General features: G+C 44.7%; 1 protein-coding gene across 3 annotated transcripts in view; it reads right to left on the reverse strand.

Annotated features, from left to right (window-relative positions):
- The window catches only part of LOC139578163 (transcription factor SOX-6-like), a 173163-nt gene that overhangs the window by 134535 nt on the left and 24816 nt on the right, over positions 1-13812 (reverse strand). For all 3 annotated transcript variants that reach the window (XM_071405428.1, XM_071405430.1, XM_071405427.1), the window contains exon 2: positions 11731-11795. The gene's annotated coding sequence lies outside the window, so the exon portion shown is untranslated. The remainder of the gene's footprint in view (positions 1-11730; positions 11796-13812) is intronic.

Below are 13812 nucleotides of genomic sequence, written 5' to 3' on the forward strand. Positions count from 1 at the left end.
TCAAAACGTTATACAGCTGCACCATTGAGAGCAGGCCGTGGCTCGGGTGCCTGAGGTCCTTGATGATCTCCTTGGCCTTCTGGTTTGACAACTGCTCGGCATCTGACCACAAGCTGATACCAAAAGGTAGTGCGTATGGCCCAGTACATCACTGGGGCCAAACTCCCTGCCATCCAGGACCTCTATATCAGGCGGTGTCAGAGGATGGGCCTAAAAATTGTCAAAGACTCCAGCCACCCAAATCATAGACTGTTCTCTCTGCTACCGTACCGGAGCGCTAAGTCTGGGACCAAAAGGCCCCTGAACAGCTTCTACACCCTAGCCATAAGACCCTTTTTGCAATAACTCTTTTTGACTCTATGCACACACACTGGACTCTTCCCACACACTCACACATACTGTAGATAATGGGAGGGTGAACAGGCCGTGACTCGGGTGGCTAAGGTCCTTGATGATCTCCTTGGCCTTCTTGTGACACCGGGTGCTGTAGATGTCCTGGAGGGCAGGCAGTATACCCACGGTAATGTGCTGCACCACCTTCTGGAGAGGCCTGCAGTTGCGGGCGGTGCAGTTGTCGTACCAGGGTTAAGGTCTGATTATAAAGGCATAACCACTGATCTGAAAGGATCGGCATTATATAGGCATAACGACTGATCTAGGGCCTCCTGAGTGGCACAGCAGTCTAAGGCACTGCAGTGCTTGAGGCGCCACTACAGATCCGGGTTCGATCCCGAGCTGTGTCGCAGCCGGAAAATGTATGGAGTAAAAAGTACAATATTTTCTTTAGAAATGTAGTGAAGTAAAAGTTGTCAAAAATATAAATAGTAAAGTAAAGATACCCAAAAAAACAAGTAGTACTTTCAAGTATTTTGACTTAAGTACTTTACACCACTGCCGGCCGGGATGTCCTTGTCACATCGCGCTCTAGCGACTCTTGTGGCAGGCCGGGCACATGCATGCTGACAAGGTCGCTAGTTGTACGATGTTTCCTCCGACACATTGGTGCGGCTGGCTTCCGGGTTAAGTGAGCAGTGTGTCAAGAAGCAGTGCAGCTCCGTGTTTTGGAGGATGCATGGCTCTCGACCTTCGCCTCTCCCAAGTCCATACGGGAGTTGCAGTGATGGGACAAGACTGTAACCACCAATTGGATATCACGAAATTGGGGAGAAAAAGGGCAAAACAATTTTTTATAAAGGCATAAGCACTGGTCTGAAAAGACCGGCATTATAAAGGCATAACCACTGACCTGAAAGGACCGGCATTATAATGGCATAACCACTGACCTGAAAGGACCGGCATTATAAAGGCATAACCACTGACCTGAAAGGACCGGCATTATAAAGGCATAACCACTGACCTGAAAGGACCGGCATTGTAAAGGCATAACCACTGGTCTGAAAGGACCGGCATTATAAAGGTATAACCACTGACCTGAAAGGACCGGCATTATAAAGGTATAACCACTGACCTGAAAGGACCGGCATTATAAAGGCATAACCACTGACCTGAAAGGACCGGCATTATAAAGGTATAACCACTGACCTGAAAGGACCGGCATTATAAAGGCATAACCACTGACCTGAAAGGACCGGCATTATAAAGGCATAACCACTGACCTGAAAGGACCGGCATTGCAACATATCACTTAAGTCCCAAATGGCACCCTATTCCCTACATGTGACCCGTTTCAAGAAACATTTTAACATTTATTTTTCATGTATTTTTATCAAAATGCGTTCTGCCTTCTGGAACATGTGAACTTTCATGTGCCTTAATAACAAACTGGTATGCCACGCCATCTGTAAATACGAATAACATTTTGAAATCAGTGGAATTAGAGTATGACAGCTAAAGAGATGGAGAAAACACCTGTCTCCAGATTACATCTTCAAACTAAGGGCAACTGTGTCATGGCATTCGTGACAAGGAGACACGTCCATCATGCATGATGATGTATATGGGTAAGATAGTCTAGCGTTAGCTAGCAACATTTTTAGATATTACACATTTCAAATTTTGACAGAAAGTGGTTTCATTTCAAGCTAAAGTGTACTGTTAGCTAGCTCACGTAAACTGGCTGGCTCCCTAGCTAACGTAAACTGGCTGGCTCCCTAGCTAACGTTACGTGTATGACGATATTAAGTGGTGAAGATGGGCGACACCTGGAGGTGGTGGAGACAAGCACAAGGACAGGTGAAACAGAACAGGGCGTGACATGATGAATCGTTTACCAATATGGACACCTAGAGTGGTGACAGTGACATCCCTGTGAGACCGTGTAGCACGGCTGCCATTGCAGATCTGAGAGGCCAGGTGAGGATTAGAGTGAGTTGCCCCTAGACGCTGATATTGGGTCAGTTTCCTTACTAATGTTTAAGGTTAAGATCGAGGGCAGGGAAGTTGATCCTACATCTGTACCTAGGGAAACTTTACAGCGGAGGGCCAGGTGGCCAGCCCCTGTGGCTTGGAAAAGAACAGGTGAGTTTGATCCTGACCTTTCACCCCCTCAGTTAAAACGAGAAGCAATTATTAACCTGAGTGGTGGCTGCTCTGATGGAATTTCTTAATGGTAGCCTTTAGAAGTATGTCAGCTCTAGGAGACACCAGTTGTTACCTGGCATTGAGGTGAAAGTAAGTTAAACGTATGCACGCACACTCACGCATGCACGTGCATACACACACTCTCACACACACACCCACACACACACACACACACACACACACACACACACACACACACACACACACACACACACACACACACACACACACACACACACACACACAGTACAGTACAGTACAGTACAGTACAGTACAACACACACACACACACACACACACACACACACACACACACACACACACACACACACACACACACATACAATTCTCCATAGCAGAATTTTTAGGGGGGTCGCAAAGGCCCCCAAAGCAACATGGGCCCTCTGACATCAAAATAACTGTCAGACAATGGTAGGAGAAACACTGCACTAACCGAATGGAAAGAGCATTTCACAACAACAAATACAATCTCCTGCCTTTGTGTTTTGACAGCCACTGCCTGTGCTTGGTACAGATCATATAATGGACATTATGTACTCTGAAGAAGAGTGACACAAACACATTCCCTACAGTACATTTCTTAAGTCTGAGTCTCCCCTTAAGGAGATATGTGACATATGCCACAGGGTGATATGTGGAAGGTGACATATGCCACTGGGTGAGTACCTTCCAAGCTCATCATTAAGCTTGGGGCCCTGGGTCTGAACCCTGCCCTGTGCAACTGGGTCCTGGACTTCCTGATGGGCCACCCCCAACAACACCTCTACTACGGTGATCCTCAACACAGGGGCCCCACAAGGGTGCGTGCTCAGCCCCCTCCTGTACTCCCTGTTCACCCATGACTGCGTGGCCACGCACGTCTCAAACTCAATCCTCAAGTTTGCTGACGACACAACAGTGGTAGGCCTGATTACCAACATCAATGAGACAGCCTACAGGGAGGAGGTGAGGGCCCTGGCGGAGTGATGCCAAGAAAATAACCTCTCCCTCAACGCCAACAAAAACGATGGAGCTGATCATGGACTTCAGGAGACAGCAGAGGAAGCACGCCCCCATCCACATCGACAGGGCCACAGTGGAGAAGGTGAAAAGCTTAAAGTTCCTCGGCGTACACATCATTGACAATCTGAAATTCCACACCCACATACACAGTTAGGTGAAGAAGGCACAACAGCGCCTCTTCAACCTCAGGAGGCTGGTACGGCAACTGTACCGCCCGCAACTGCAGGGCTCTTCAGAGGGTGGTGCGGTCTGCCCAAAGCATCACCGGGGGCACACTGCCTACCCTACAGGACATCTACAGCACCCGGTGTCACACGAAGGCCAAAAAGAACATCAAGGACCTCAGCCACCCGAGCCACAGCCTGTTCACCCGCTACCATCTAGAAGGCAAGGTGAGTACAGGTGCATCAAAGCTTGGACCGAGAGACTGAAAAACAGCTTCTATCTCAAGGCCATCAGACTGTTAAATAGTCCCCACTAGCCGGGCTCCGCCCAGTTCCCTGCCCTGAACTCAGTAACTGTCACTAGCCGGCTACCACCCGGTGATTCAACCCTGTACCTTAGAGGCTGCTGCTCTATGTACATAGACATGGAATCACTGGTCACTTTAATAATGTTTACTGTTTTACCCACATCATATGTATATACTGTATTCTAGTCAAGGCCTATCCTATTTAAATATTGCTGTACATATACTCTTCTATCCTACGTATTCTTCAGATATACTACATATTCTATCCATATACTGTCCATGTCTATACATCCCATCATATATTTAAGCAATAAGGCACCTTGGGGGTGTGGTATATGGCCAATATACCACGGCTAACGGCTGTTCAAAGCACGACGCAACAGGGAGTGCCTGGATTCAGCCGTTAGCCGTGGTATATTGGCTATATACCACAAACCCCCGAGGTGCCTTATTGCTATTATAAACTTGTTACCAACGTAATTAGAGCAGTAACAAGATTTTTTTGTCATACCCGTGGTATGTGGTCTGATATACCATGGCTGTCAGCCAATCAGCATTCAGGGATCGAATCACCCAGTTTATATATAAGTACAGTATATACAGTGGGGAGAACAAGTATTTGATACACTGCCGATTTTGCAGGTTTTCCTACTTACAAAGCATGTAGAGGTCTGTCATTTTTATCATAGGTACACTTCAACTGTGAGAGACGGAATCTAAAACAAAAATCCAGAAAATCACATTGTATGATTTTTAAGTAATTAATTTGCATTTTATTGCATGACATAAGTATTTGATCACCTACCAACCAGTAAGAATTCCGGCTCTCACAGACCTGTTAGTTTTTCTTTAAGAAGCCCTCCTGTTCTCCACTCATTACCTGTATTAACTGCACCTGTTTGAACTCGTTACCTGTATAAAAGACACCTGTCCACACACTCAATCAAACAGACTCCAACCTCTCCACAATGGCCAAGACCAGAGAGCTGTGTAAGGACATCAGGGATAAATTGTAGACCTGTACAAGGCTGGGATGGGCTACAGGACAATAGCCAAGCAGCTTGGTGAGAAGGCAACAACTGTTGGCACAATTATTAGAAAATGGAAGAAGTTCAAGATGACGGTCAATCACCCTCGGTCTGGGGCTCCATGCAAGATCTCACCTCGTGGGGCATCAATGATCATGAGGAATGTGAGGGATCAGCCCAGAACTACACGGCAGGACCTGGTCAATGACCTGAAGAGAGCTGGGACCACAGTCTCAAAGAAAACCATTAGTAACACACTACGCCGTCATGGATTAAAATCCTGCAGCGCACGCAAGGTCCCCCTGCTCAAGCCAGCGCATGTCCAGGCCCGTCTGAAGTTTGCCAATGACCATCTGGATGATCCAGAGGAGGAATGGGAGAAGGTCATGTGGTCTGATGAGACAAAAATAGAGCTTTTTGCTCTAAACTCCACTCGCCGTGTTTGGAGGAATAGAAGGATGAGTACAACCCCAAGAACACCATCCCAACCGTGAAGCATGGAGGTGGAAACATCATTCTTTGGGGATGCTTTTCTGCAAAGGGGACAGGACGACTGCACCGTATTGAAGTGAGGATGGATGGGGCCATGTATCGCGAGATCTTGACCAACAACCTCCTTCCCTCAGTAAGAGCATTGAAGATGGGTCGTGGCTGGGTCTTCCAGCATGACAACGACCCGAAACACACAGCCAGGGCAACTAAGGAGTGGCTCCGTAAGAAGCATCTCAAGGTCCTGGAGTGGCCTATCCAGTCTCCAGACCTGAACCCAATAGAAAATCTTTGGAGGGAGCCGAAAGTCCGTATTGCCCAGCGACAGCCCCGAAACCTGAAGGATCTGGAGAAGGTCTGTATGGAGGAGTGGGCCAAAATCCCTGCTGCAGTGTGTGCAAACCTGGTCAAGAACTACAGGAAACGTATGATCTCTGTAATTGCAAACTAAGGTTTCTGTACCAAATATTCAGTTCTGCTTTTCTGATGTATCAAATACTTATGTCATGCAATAAAATGCAAATTCATTAATTAAAAATCATACAATGTAATTTTCTGGATTTTTGTTTTAGATTCCTTCTCTCACAATTGAAGTGTACCTATGATAAAAATTACAGACCTCTACATGCTTTGTAAGTAGGAAAACCTGCAAAATTGTCAGTGTATCAAATACTTGTTCTCCCCACTGTATATATATATATATATATATATATATATATATATATATATATATATTGCATTTTTCTACACCCGCAATAACATCTGCTAAATATGTGTATGCGACAAATAACATTTTATATGTGTAATGTGACATATGCCACAGGGTGACATGTGTAATGTGATACAGTGCATCTGAAGTCATCTGAGAAGATGAGAGGGGCGAGCGAGGCAAGGAAAGATGTTTGAAGGCTGTCAGTCATCATTGAGGATTGTTGAAGATTACGATGATGACGATGAAGATCATGATGATTATGGCAATGATGACGACGGTGACGATGGTAATGTTGACGATGATGATGGTGATGATGGCTATGATGATGATGATGGCTAAGATGATGATGGCTATGATGATGATGATGATGATGATAATGATGGCTATGATGAAGATGATGATGACAACGATGATGATGATGACTATGATGATGATAACGACAATTATGACATTAATGACATTAATGACGATAAGGATGACGATGGCGAAAGACGGTAATGACGACAGCGATGATAATGACCACGATGATGAGTATTGACATGGCAGCGAGCACAACAACATACTTTGTGCCACGAACACTCACGGTAATGTCTTTACTCCTTAGTGTAAGAAACAGAGGCCTCCAACTCTCCCCTCCAAACATCTTTCTCTCCCCCCCTCCCTTTCTTTATATCTCTCCCTCTTTCTCTTCCTCTTTCTCTCCCTGTATCAGAGACGGTCTCACTGCATGACCTAATGGAAGGAGGATCTCCTTAAAGCCACAGTGGTAATAGAAGAGACAAAAGAACTCGTCCTGGGGAAGCTGCCCTCGCTTGTGGTTTGGAGGCAGAGAGAGGGAAAAAGTGACTAAGCTGCGTGGCTCTTTTCTTCTCTCCACTCCTCCATAAACAGAAAGGGATAAACTAGAAGGAGATCCTATTTAGAACAGGCCCCATTTCAAGGCTAATATAAGTGAAAGAGTGATAGAGCTGGTGGTTTTGCGAAGACGCTGTGGGATGAGGCTGGTGGATTCTCTCGCTGGCTATGAGCTGCTCGCTGATCCAGCCTAAGTAAGGAACCACATCCCAGGCCCAACCTATAGCCTCACCATCTACAGCCAATGAACACATTCAAAAGAGAACCATATGGACCTTGGGTGGGAGAGTGACACAGGCTCTGCAGCCAAATTGAAAGAAATAGAGTTGACTTTAGCTTTATTCAAGTGATTTCAATGAATGAGTTAAGTAGTATGGATAGAAATACAACAGGGAGTCCACACCTCGTCAACAACAAAGCCTTTTGAAATGGACCTACCTGCCCTGGCCAACAAAGTGGATACGTATAGCCTATCCCCAAACAGTAAATCATTAAAGCCTTCCCACGACGAGGGCTAGGGTCCAATGAGGATCATCTAACTGATGACCTATAGCGTAAAGTCCCTCCCCCTCTGACGTGGCACCAGGGCAACAAAGAAGACAACTGTTCTTACTTTAAAACTGGGATGAACCATATGGCACTTTTCTTTAACTTCTCCCAGCTCTACATTTCATATATTTCTCTTGGTAAAACCATTTAAATCTATAGGACTTCAATTTTGACAGCTTAATTTGGGCTTTGCAGCAATACGACCATGAAGGCCTGATTCACACGGTCTCCTCTGAACAGTTGATGTTGAGATGTGTCTGTTACTTTATTTGGGCTGCAATCTGAGGTAGAGGTAACTCTAATGAACTTATCCTCTGCAGCAGAGGTAACTCTGGGTCTTCCTTTCCTGTGGCGGTCCTCACGAGATCCAGTTTCATCATAGTGCTTGATGGTTTTTGTGACTGACCTTTATGTCTTAAAGTAATGACGGACTGTAATTTCTCTTTGCTTATTTGAGCTGATCTTGCCCCAAACATTCCACAAATTAACTTTTAACGAGGCACACCTGTTAATTGAAATGCATTTCAAGTGACTACCTCATGAAGCTGGTTGAGAGAATGCCAATAGTGTGCAAAACTGTCATCAAGGCAAAGGGTGGCTACTTTGAAGAATATATTCTGATTTATTTAACACTTTTTTGGTTACTACATCATTCCATATGTGTTATTTCATAGTTTTGATGTCTTCACTATTATTCTACAATGTAGAAAATAGTAAAAATAAAGAAAAACCCTTAAATGAGTAGCTGTGTCCAAACTTTTGACTTTACTATATATCTTTATTTACGAAAATAGAGAAAGTCCATTAAAAGCCTACTGTAACGTAGACAGGGAGAAAGTCCATTAAAAGCCTACTGTAACGTAGACAGGGAGAAAGTCCATTAAAAGGGATACTGTAACGTAGACAGGGAGAAAGTCCATTAAAAGCCTACTGTAACGTAGACAGGGAGAAAGTCCATTAAAGGCCTACTGTAACGTAGACAGGGAGAAAGTCCATTAAAGGCCTACTGTAACGTAGACAGGGAGAAAGTCCATTAAAAGGGATACTGTAACGTAGACAGGGAGAAAGTCCATTAAAAGCCTACTGTAACGTAGACAGGGAGAAAGTCCATTAAAATCCTACTGTAACGTAGACAGGGAGAAAGTCCATTAAAGGCCTACTGTAACGTAGACAGGGAGAAAGTCCATTAAAGGCCTACTGTAACGTAGACAGGGAGAAAGTCCATTAAAGGCCTACTGTAACGTAGACAGGGAGAAAGTCCATTAAAGGCCTACTGTAACGTAGACAGGGAGAAAGTCCATTAAAGGCCTACTGTAACGTAGACAGGGAGAAAGTCCATTAAAGGCCTACTGTAGTGTAGACAGGGAGAAAGTCCATTAAAGGCCTACTGTAACGTAGACAGGGAGAAAGTCCATTAAAGGCCTACTGTAACGTAGACAGGGAGAAAGTCCATTAAAGGCCTACTGTAGTGTAGACAGGGAGAAAGTCCATTAAAGGCCTACTGTAACGTAGACAGGGAGAAAGTCCATTAAAGGCCTACTGTAGCGTAGACAGGGAGAAAGTCCATTGAAGGCCTACTGTAACGTAGACAGGGAGAAAGTCCATTAAAGGTCTACTGTAACGTAGACAGGGAGAAAGTCCATTAAAGGCCTACTGTAACGTAGACAGGGAGAAAGTCCATTAAAGGCCTACTGTAACGTAGACAGGGAGAAAGTCCATTAAAGGCCTACTGTAGTGTAGACAGGGAGAAAGTCCATTAAAGGCCTACTGTAGTGTAGACAGGGAGAAAGTCCATTAAAGGCCTACTGTAGTGTAGACAGGGAGAAAGTCCATTAAAGGCCTACTGTAGTGTAGACAGGGAGAAAGTCCATTAAAGGCCTACTGTAACGTAGACAGGGAGAAAGTCCATTAAAGGCCTACTGTAGCGTAGACAGGGAGAAAGTCCATTAAAGGCCTACTGTAACGTAGACAGGGAGAAAGTCCATTAAAGGCCTACTGTAACGTAGACAGGGAGAAAGTCCATTAAAGGCCTACTGTAACGTAGACAGGGAGAAAGTCCATTAAAGGCCTACTGTAACGTAGACAGGGAGAAAGTCCATTAAAGGCCTACTGTAACGTAGACAGGGAGAAAGTCCATTAAAGGCCTACTGTAACGTAGACAGGGAGAAAGTCCATTAAAGGCCTACTGTAACGTAGACAGGGAGAAAGTCCATTAAAGGCCTACTGTAGTGTAGACAGGGAGAAAGTCCATTAAAGGCCTACTGTAACGTAGACAGGGAGAAAGTCCATTAAAGGCCTACTGTAACGTAGACAGGGAGAAAGTCCATTAAAGGCCTACTGTAGTGTAGACAGGGAGAAAGTCCATTAAAGGCCTACTGTAACGTAGACAGGGAGAAAGTCCATTAAAGGCCTACTGTAGCGTAGACAGGGAGAAAGTCCATTGAAGGCCTACTGTAACGTAGACAGGGAGAAAGTCCATTAAAGGTCTACTGTAACGTAGACAGGGAGAAAGTCCATTAAAGGCCTACTGTAACGTAGACAGGGAGAAAGTCCATTAAAGGCCTACTGTAACGTAGACAGGGAGAAAGTCCATTAAAGGCCTACTGTAGTGTAGACAGGGAGAAAGTCCATTAAAGGCCTACTGTAGTGTAGACAGGGAGAAAGTCCATTAAAGGCCTACTGTAGTGTAGACAGGGAGAAAGTCCATTAAAGGCCTACTGTAGTGTAGACAGGGAGAAAGTCCATTAAAGGCCTACTGTAACGTAGACAGGGAGAAAGTCCATTAAAGGCCTACTGTAGCGTAGACAGGGAGAAAGTCCATTAAAGGCCTACTGTAACGTAGACAGGGAGAAAGTCCATTAAAGGCCTACTGTAACGTAGACAGGGAGAAAGTCCATTAAAGGCCTACTGTAACGTAGACAGGGAGAAAGTCCATTAAAGGCCTACTGTAACGTAGAAAGGGAGAAAGTCCATTAAAGGCCTACTGTAACGTAGACAGGGAGAAAGTCCATTAAAGGCCTACTGTAGTGTAGACAGGGAGAAAGTCCATTAAAGGCCTACTGTAGTGTAGACAGGGAGAAAGTCCATTAAAGGCCTACTGTAACGTAGACAGGGAGAAAGTCCATTAAAGGCCTACTGTAACGTAGACAGGGAGAAAGTCCATTAAAGGCCTACTGTAACGTAGACAGGGAGAAAGTCCATTAAAGGCCTACTGTAACGTAGACAGGGAGAAAGTCCATTAAAGGCCTACTGTAACGTAGACAGGGAGAAAGTCCATTAAAGGCCTACTGTAACGTAGACAGGGAGAAAGTCCATTAAAGGCCTACTGTAACGTAGACAGGGAGAAAGTCCATTAAAGGCCTACTGTAACGTAGACAGGGAGAAAGTCCATTAAAGGCCTACTGTAGTGTAGACAGGGAGAAAGTCCATTAAAGGCCTACTGTAACGTAGACAGGGAGAAAGTCCATTAAAGGCCTACTGTAATGTAGACAGGGAGAAAGTCCATTAAAGGCCTACTGTAGTGTAGACAGGGAGAAAGTCCATTAAAGGCCTACTGTAGTGTAGCGCTGACAGGTTCCTGGAGTGTTGCCTGCCTGTGTGTCTTTAAAAGAGGCCTTTCTACGCCACACTGAAAGCTCCTATTGAGTGAATACAGAGAAACACCCTGACCAGAGTGCTGGTCCAGATCCGTGCGGGGAAGCTATCAAAAGCACTCTGTATGCGAACTAACGGACACGTACAAAGTCAGGTACAGTTTGTTAACCTGAAATGTGACAACACGCAGAAATAAAAAGGAGTGTGCGCCACTGACACGGCCATTCATACAAGACAGGTACATTCCTTTGTGGCATAACATATGCACCAAGAAATCCATGCTTTAAAGTGAAAGTTTCTGCTTTTTTCCCGACTTCCCTAAGGCATTGTCAATTCCTCCAAACAGTTTTTAAATTCTTTAGCTGGTTATTTAGCAACATCCAGAATAAGCTTAACTTAAAACAAGTGAACTATCCCTTTAAGATAATGTCTTAGAGAGTAGAAATTAGAATAGACTTAACACTTACAGCAGTAGAGAGACTTCAACACCTTCAGCTCACTTGTGGATCAGAATTGGATTCATGAACGTCTCCTAAAAAAGAGAAAAAACAAGAGATAATTTAAAACAAATAATCAGTGGTGGAAAAAGTACCCCAATTGTCATACTTGAGTAAAAGTAAAGATACCTTAATAGAAAATGACTCAAGTAAATGTGAAAGTCACCCAGTAAAATCCTACTTGTTTAAAAGTATTTGGTATTACATATACTTAAGTATCAAAAGTGCATTTTAATTGCTAAAATATGCTTAAGTATCAAAAGTAAAAGTATAAATAATTTCAAATTCCTTATATTAAGCAAAGCAGACGGCACCATTTTCTTGTTTTTAAAATGTTTGGATAGCCAGGAGCACACTCCAACACTCAGACATTATTACAGATAGCCAGGAGCACACTCCAACACTCAGACCATTATTACAGATAGCCAGGGGCACACTCCAACACTCAGACCAGTATTTACAGATAGCCAGGAGCACACTCCAACACTCAGACATTATTACAGATAGCCAGGAGCACACTCCAACACTCAGACATTATTACAGATAGCCAGGAGCACACTCCAACACTCAGACATTATTACAGATAGCCAGGGGCACACTCCAACACTCAGACCAGTATTTACAGATAGCCAGGAGCACACTCCAACACTCAGACATTATTACAGATAGCCAGGGTCACACTCCAACACTCAGACCATTATTACAGATAGCCAGGGGCACACTCCAACACTCAGACCATTATTACAGACAGCCAGGGTCACACTCCAACACTCAGACCATTATTACAGATAGCCAGGGGCACACTCCAACACTCAGACCATTATTACAGATAGCCAGGAGCACACTCCAACACTCAGACATTATTACAGATAGCCAGGGTCACACTCCAACACTCAGACATTATTACAGATAGCCAGGGTCACACTCCAACACTCAGACCATTATTACAGATAGCCAGGAGCACACTCCAACACTCAGACATTATTACAGATAGCCAGGGGCACACTCCAACACTCAGACCATTATTACAGATAGCCAGGGGCACACTCCAACACTCAGACATTATTACAGATAGCCAGGGGCACACTCCAACACTCAGACCATTATTACAGATAGCCAGGGGCAGAGTCCAACACTCAGACATTATTACAGATAGCCAGAGGCACACTCCAACACTCAGACATTATTACAGATAGCCAGGGGCACACTCCAACACTCAGACCATTATTACAGATAGCCAGGGGCAGAGTCCAACACTCAGACATTATTACAGATAGCCAGAGGCACACTCCAACACTCAGACATTATTACAGATAGACAGGGTCACACTCCAACACTCAGACATTACTACAGATAGCCAGGGGCACACTCCAACACTCAGGCCATTATTACAGATAGCCAGGAGCACAGTCCAACACTCAGACCATTATTACAGATAGCCAGGGGCACAGTCCAACACTCAGACATTATTACAGATAGCCAGGAGCACACTCCAACACTCAGACCATTATTACAGATAGCCAGGGGCACAGTCCAACACTCAGACATTATTACAGATAGCCAGGGTCACAGTCCAACACTCAGACATTATTACAGATAGCCAGGAGCACACTCCAACACTCAGACCATTATTACAGATAGCCAGGGGCACACTCCAACACTCAGACATTATTACAGATAGCCAGGGGCACACTCCAACACTCAGACCATTATTACAGATAGCCAGGAGCACACTCCAACACTCAGACATTATTACAGATAGCCAGGGGCACAGTCCAACACTCAGACCATTATTACAGATAGCCAGGAGCACACTCCAACACTCAGACATTATTACAGATAGACAGGGTCACACTCCAACACTCAGACATTACTACAGATAGCCAGGGGCACACTCCAACACTCAGACCATTATTACAGATAGCCAGGAGCACAGTCCAACACTCAGACCATTATTACAGATAGCCAGGGGCACACTCCAACACTCAGACATTATTACAGATAGCCAGGGGCACACTCCAACACTCAGACCATTATTACAGATAGCCAGGA

This window comes from Salvelinus alpinus, chromosome 6, assembly GCF_045679555.1.
Source record: "Salvelinus alpinus chromosome 6, SLU_Salpinus.1, whole genome shotgun sequence".
NCBI classification, from domain to species: domain Eukaryota; kingdom Metazoa; phylum Chordata; class Actinopteri; order Salmoniformes; family Salmonidae; genus Salvelinus; species Salvelinus alpinus.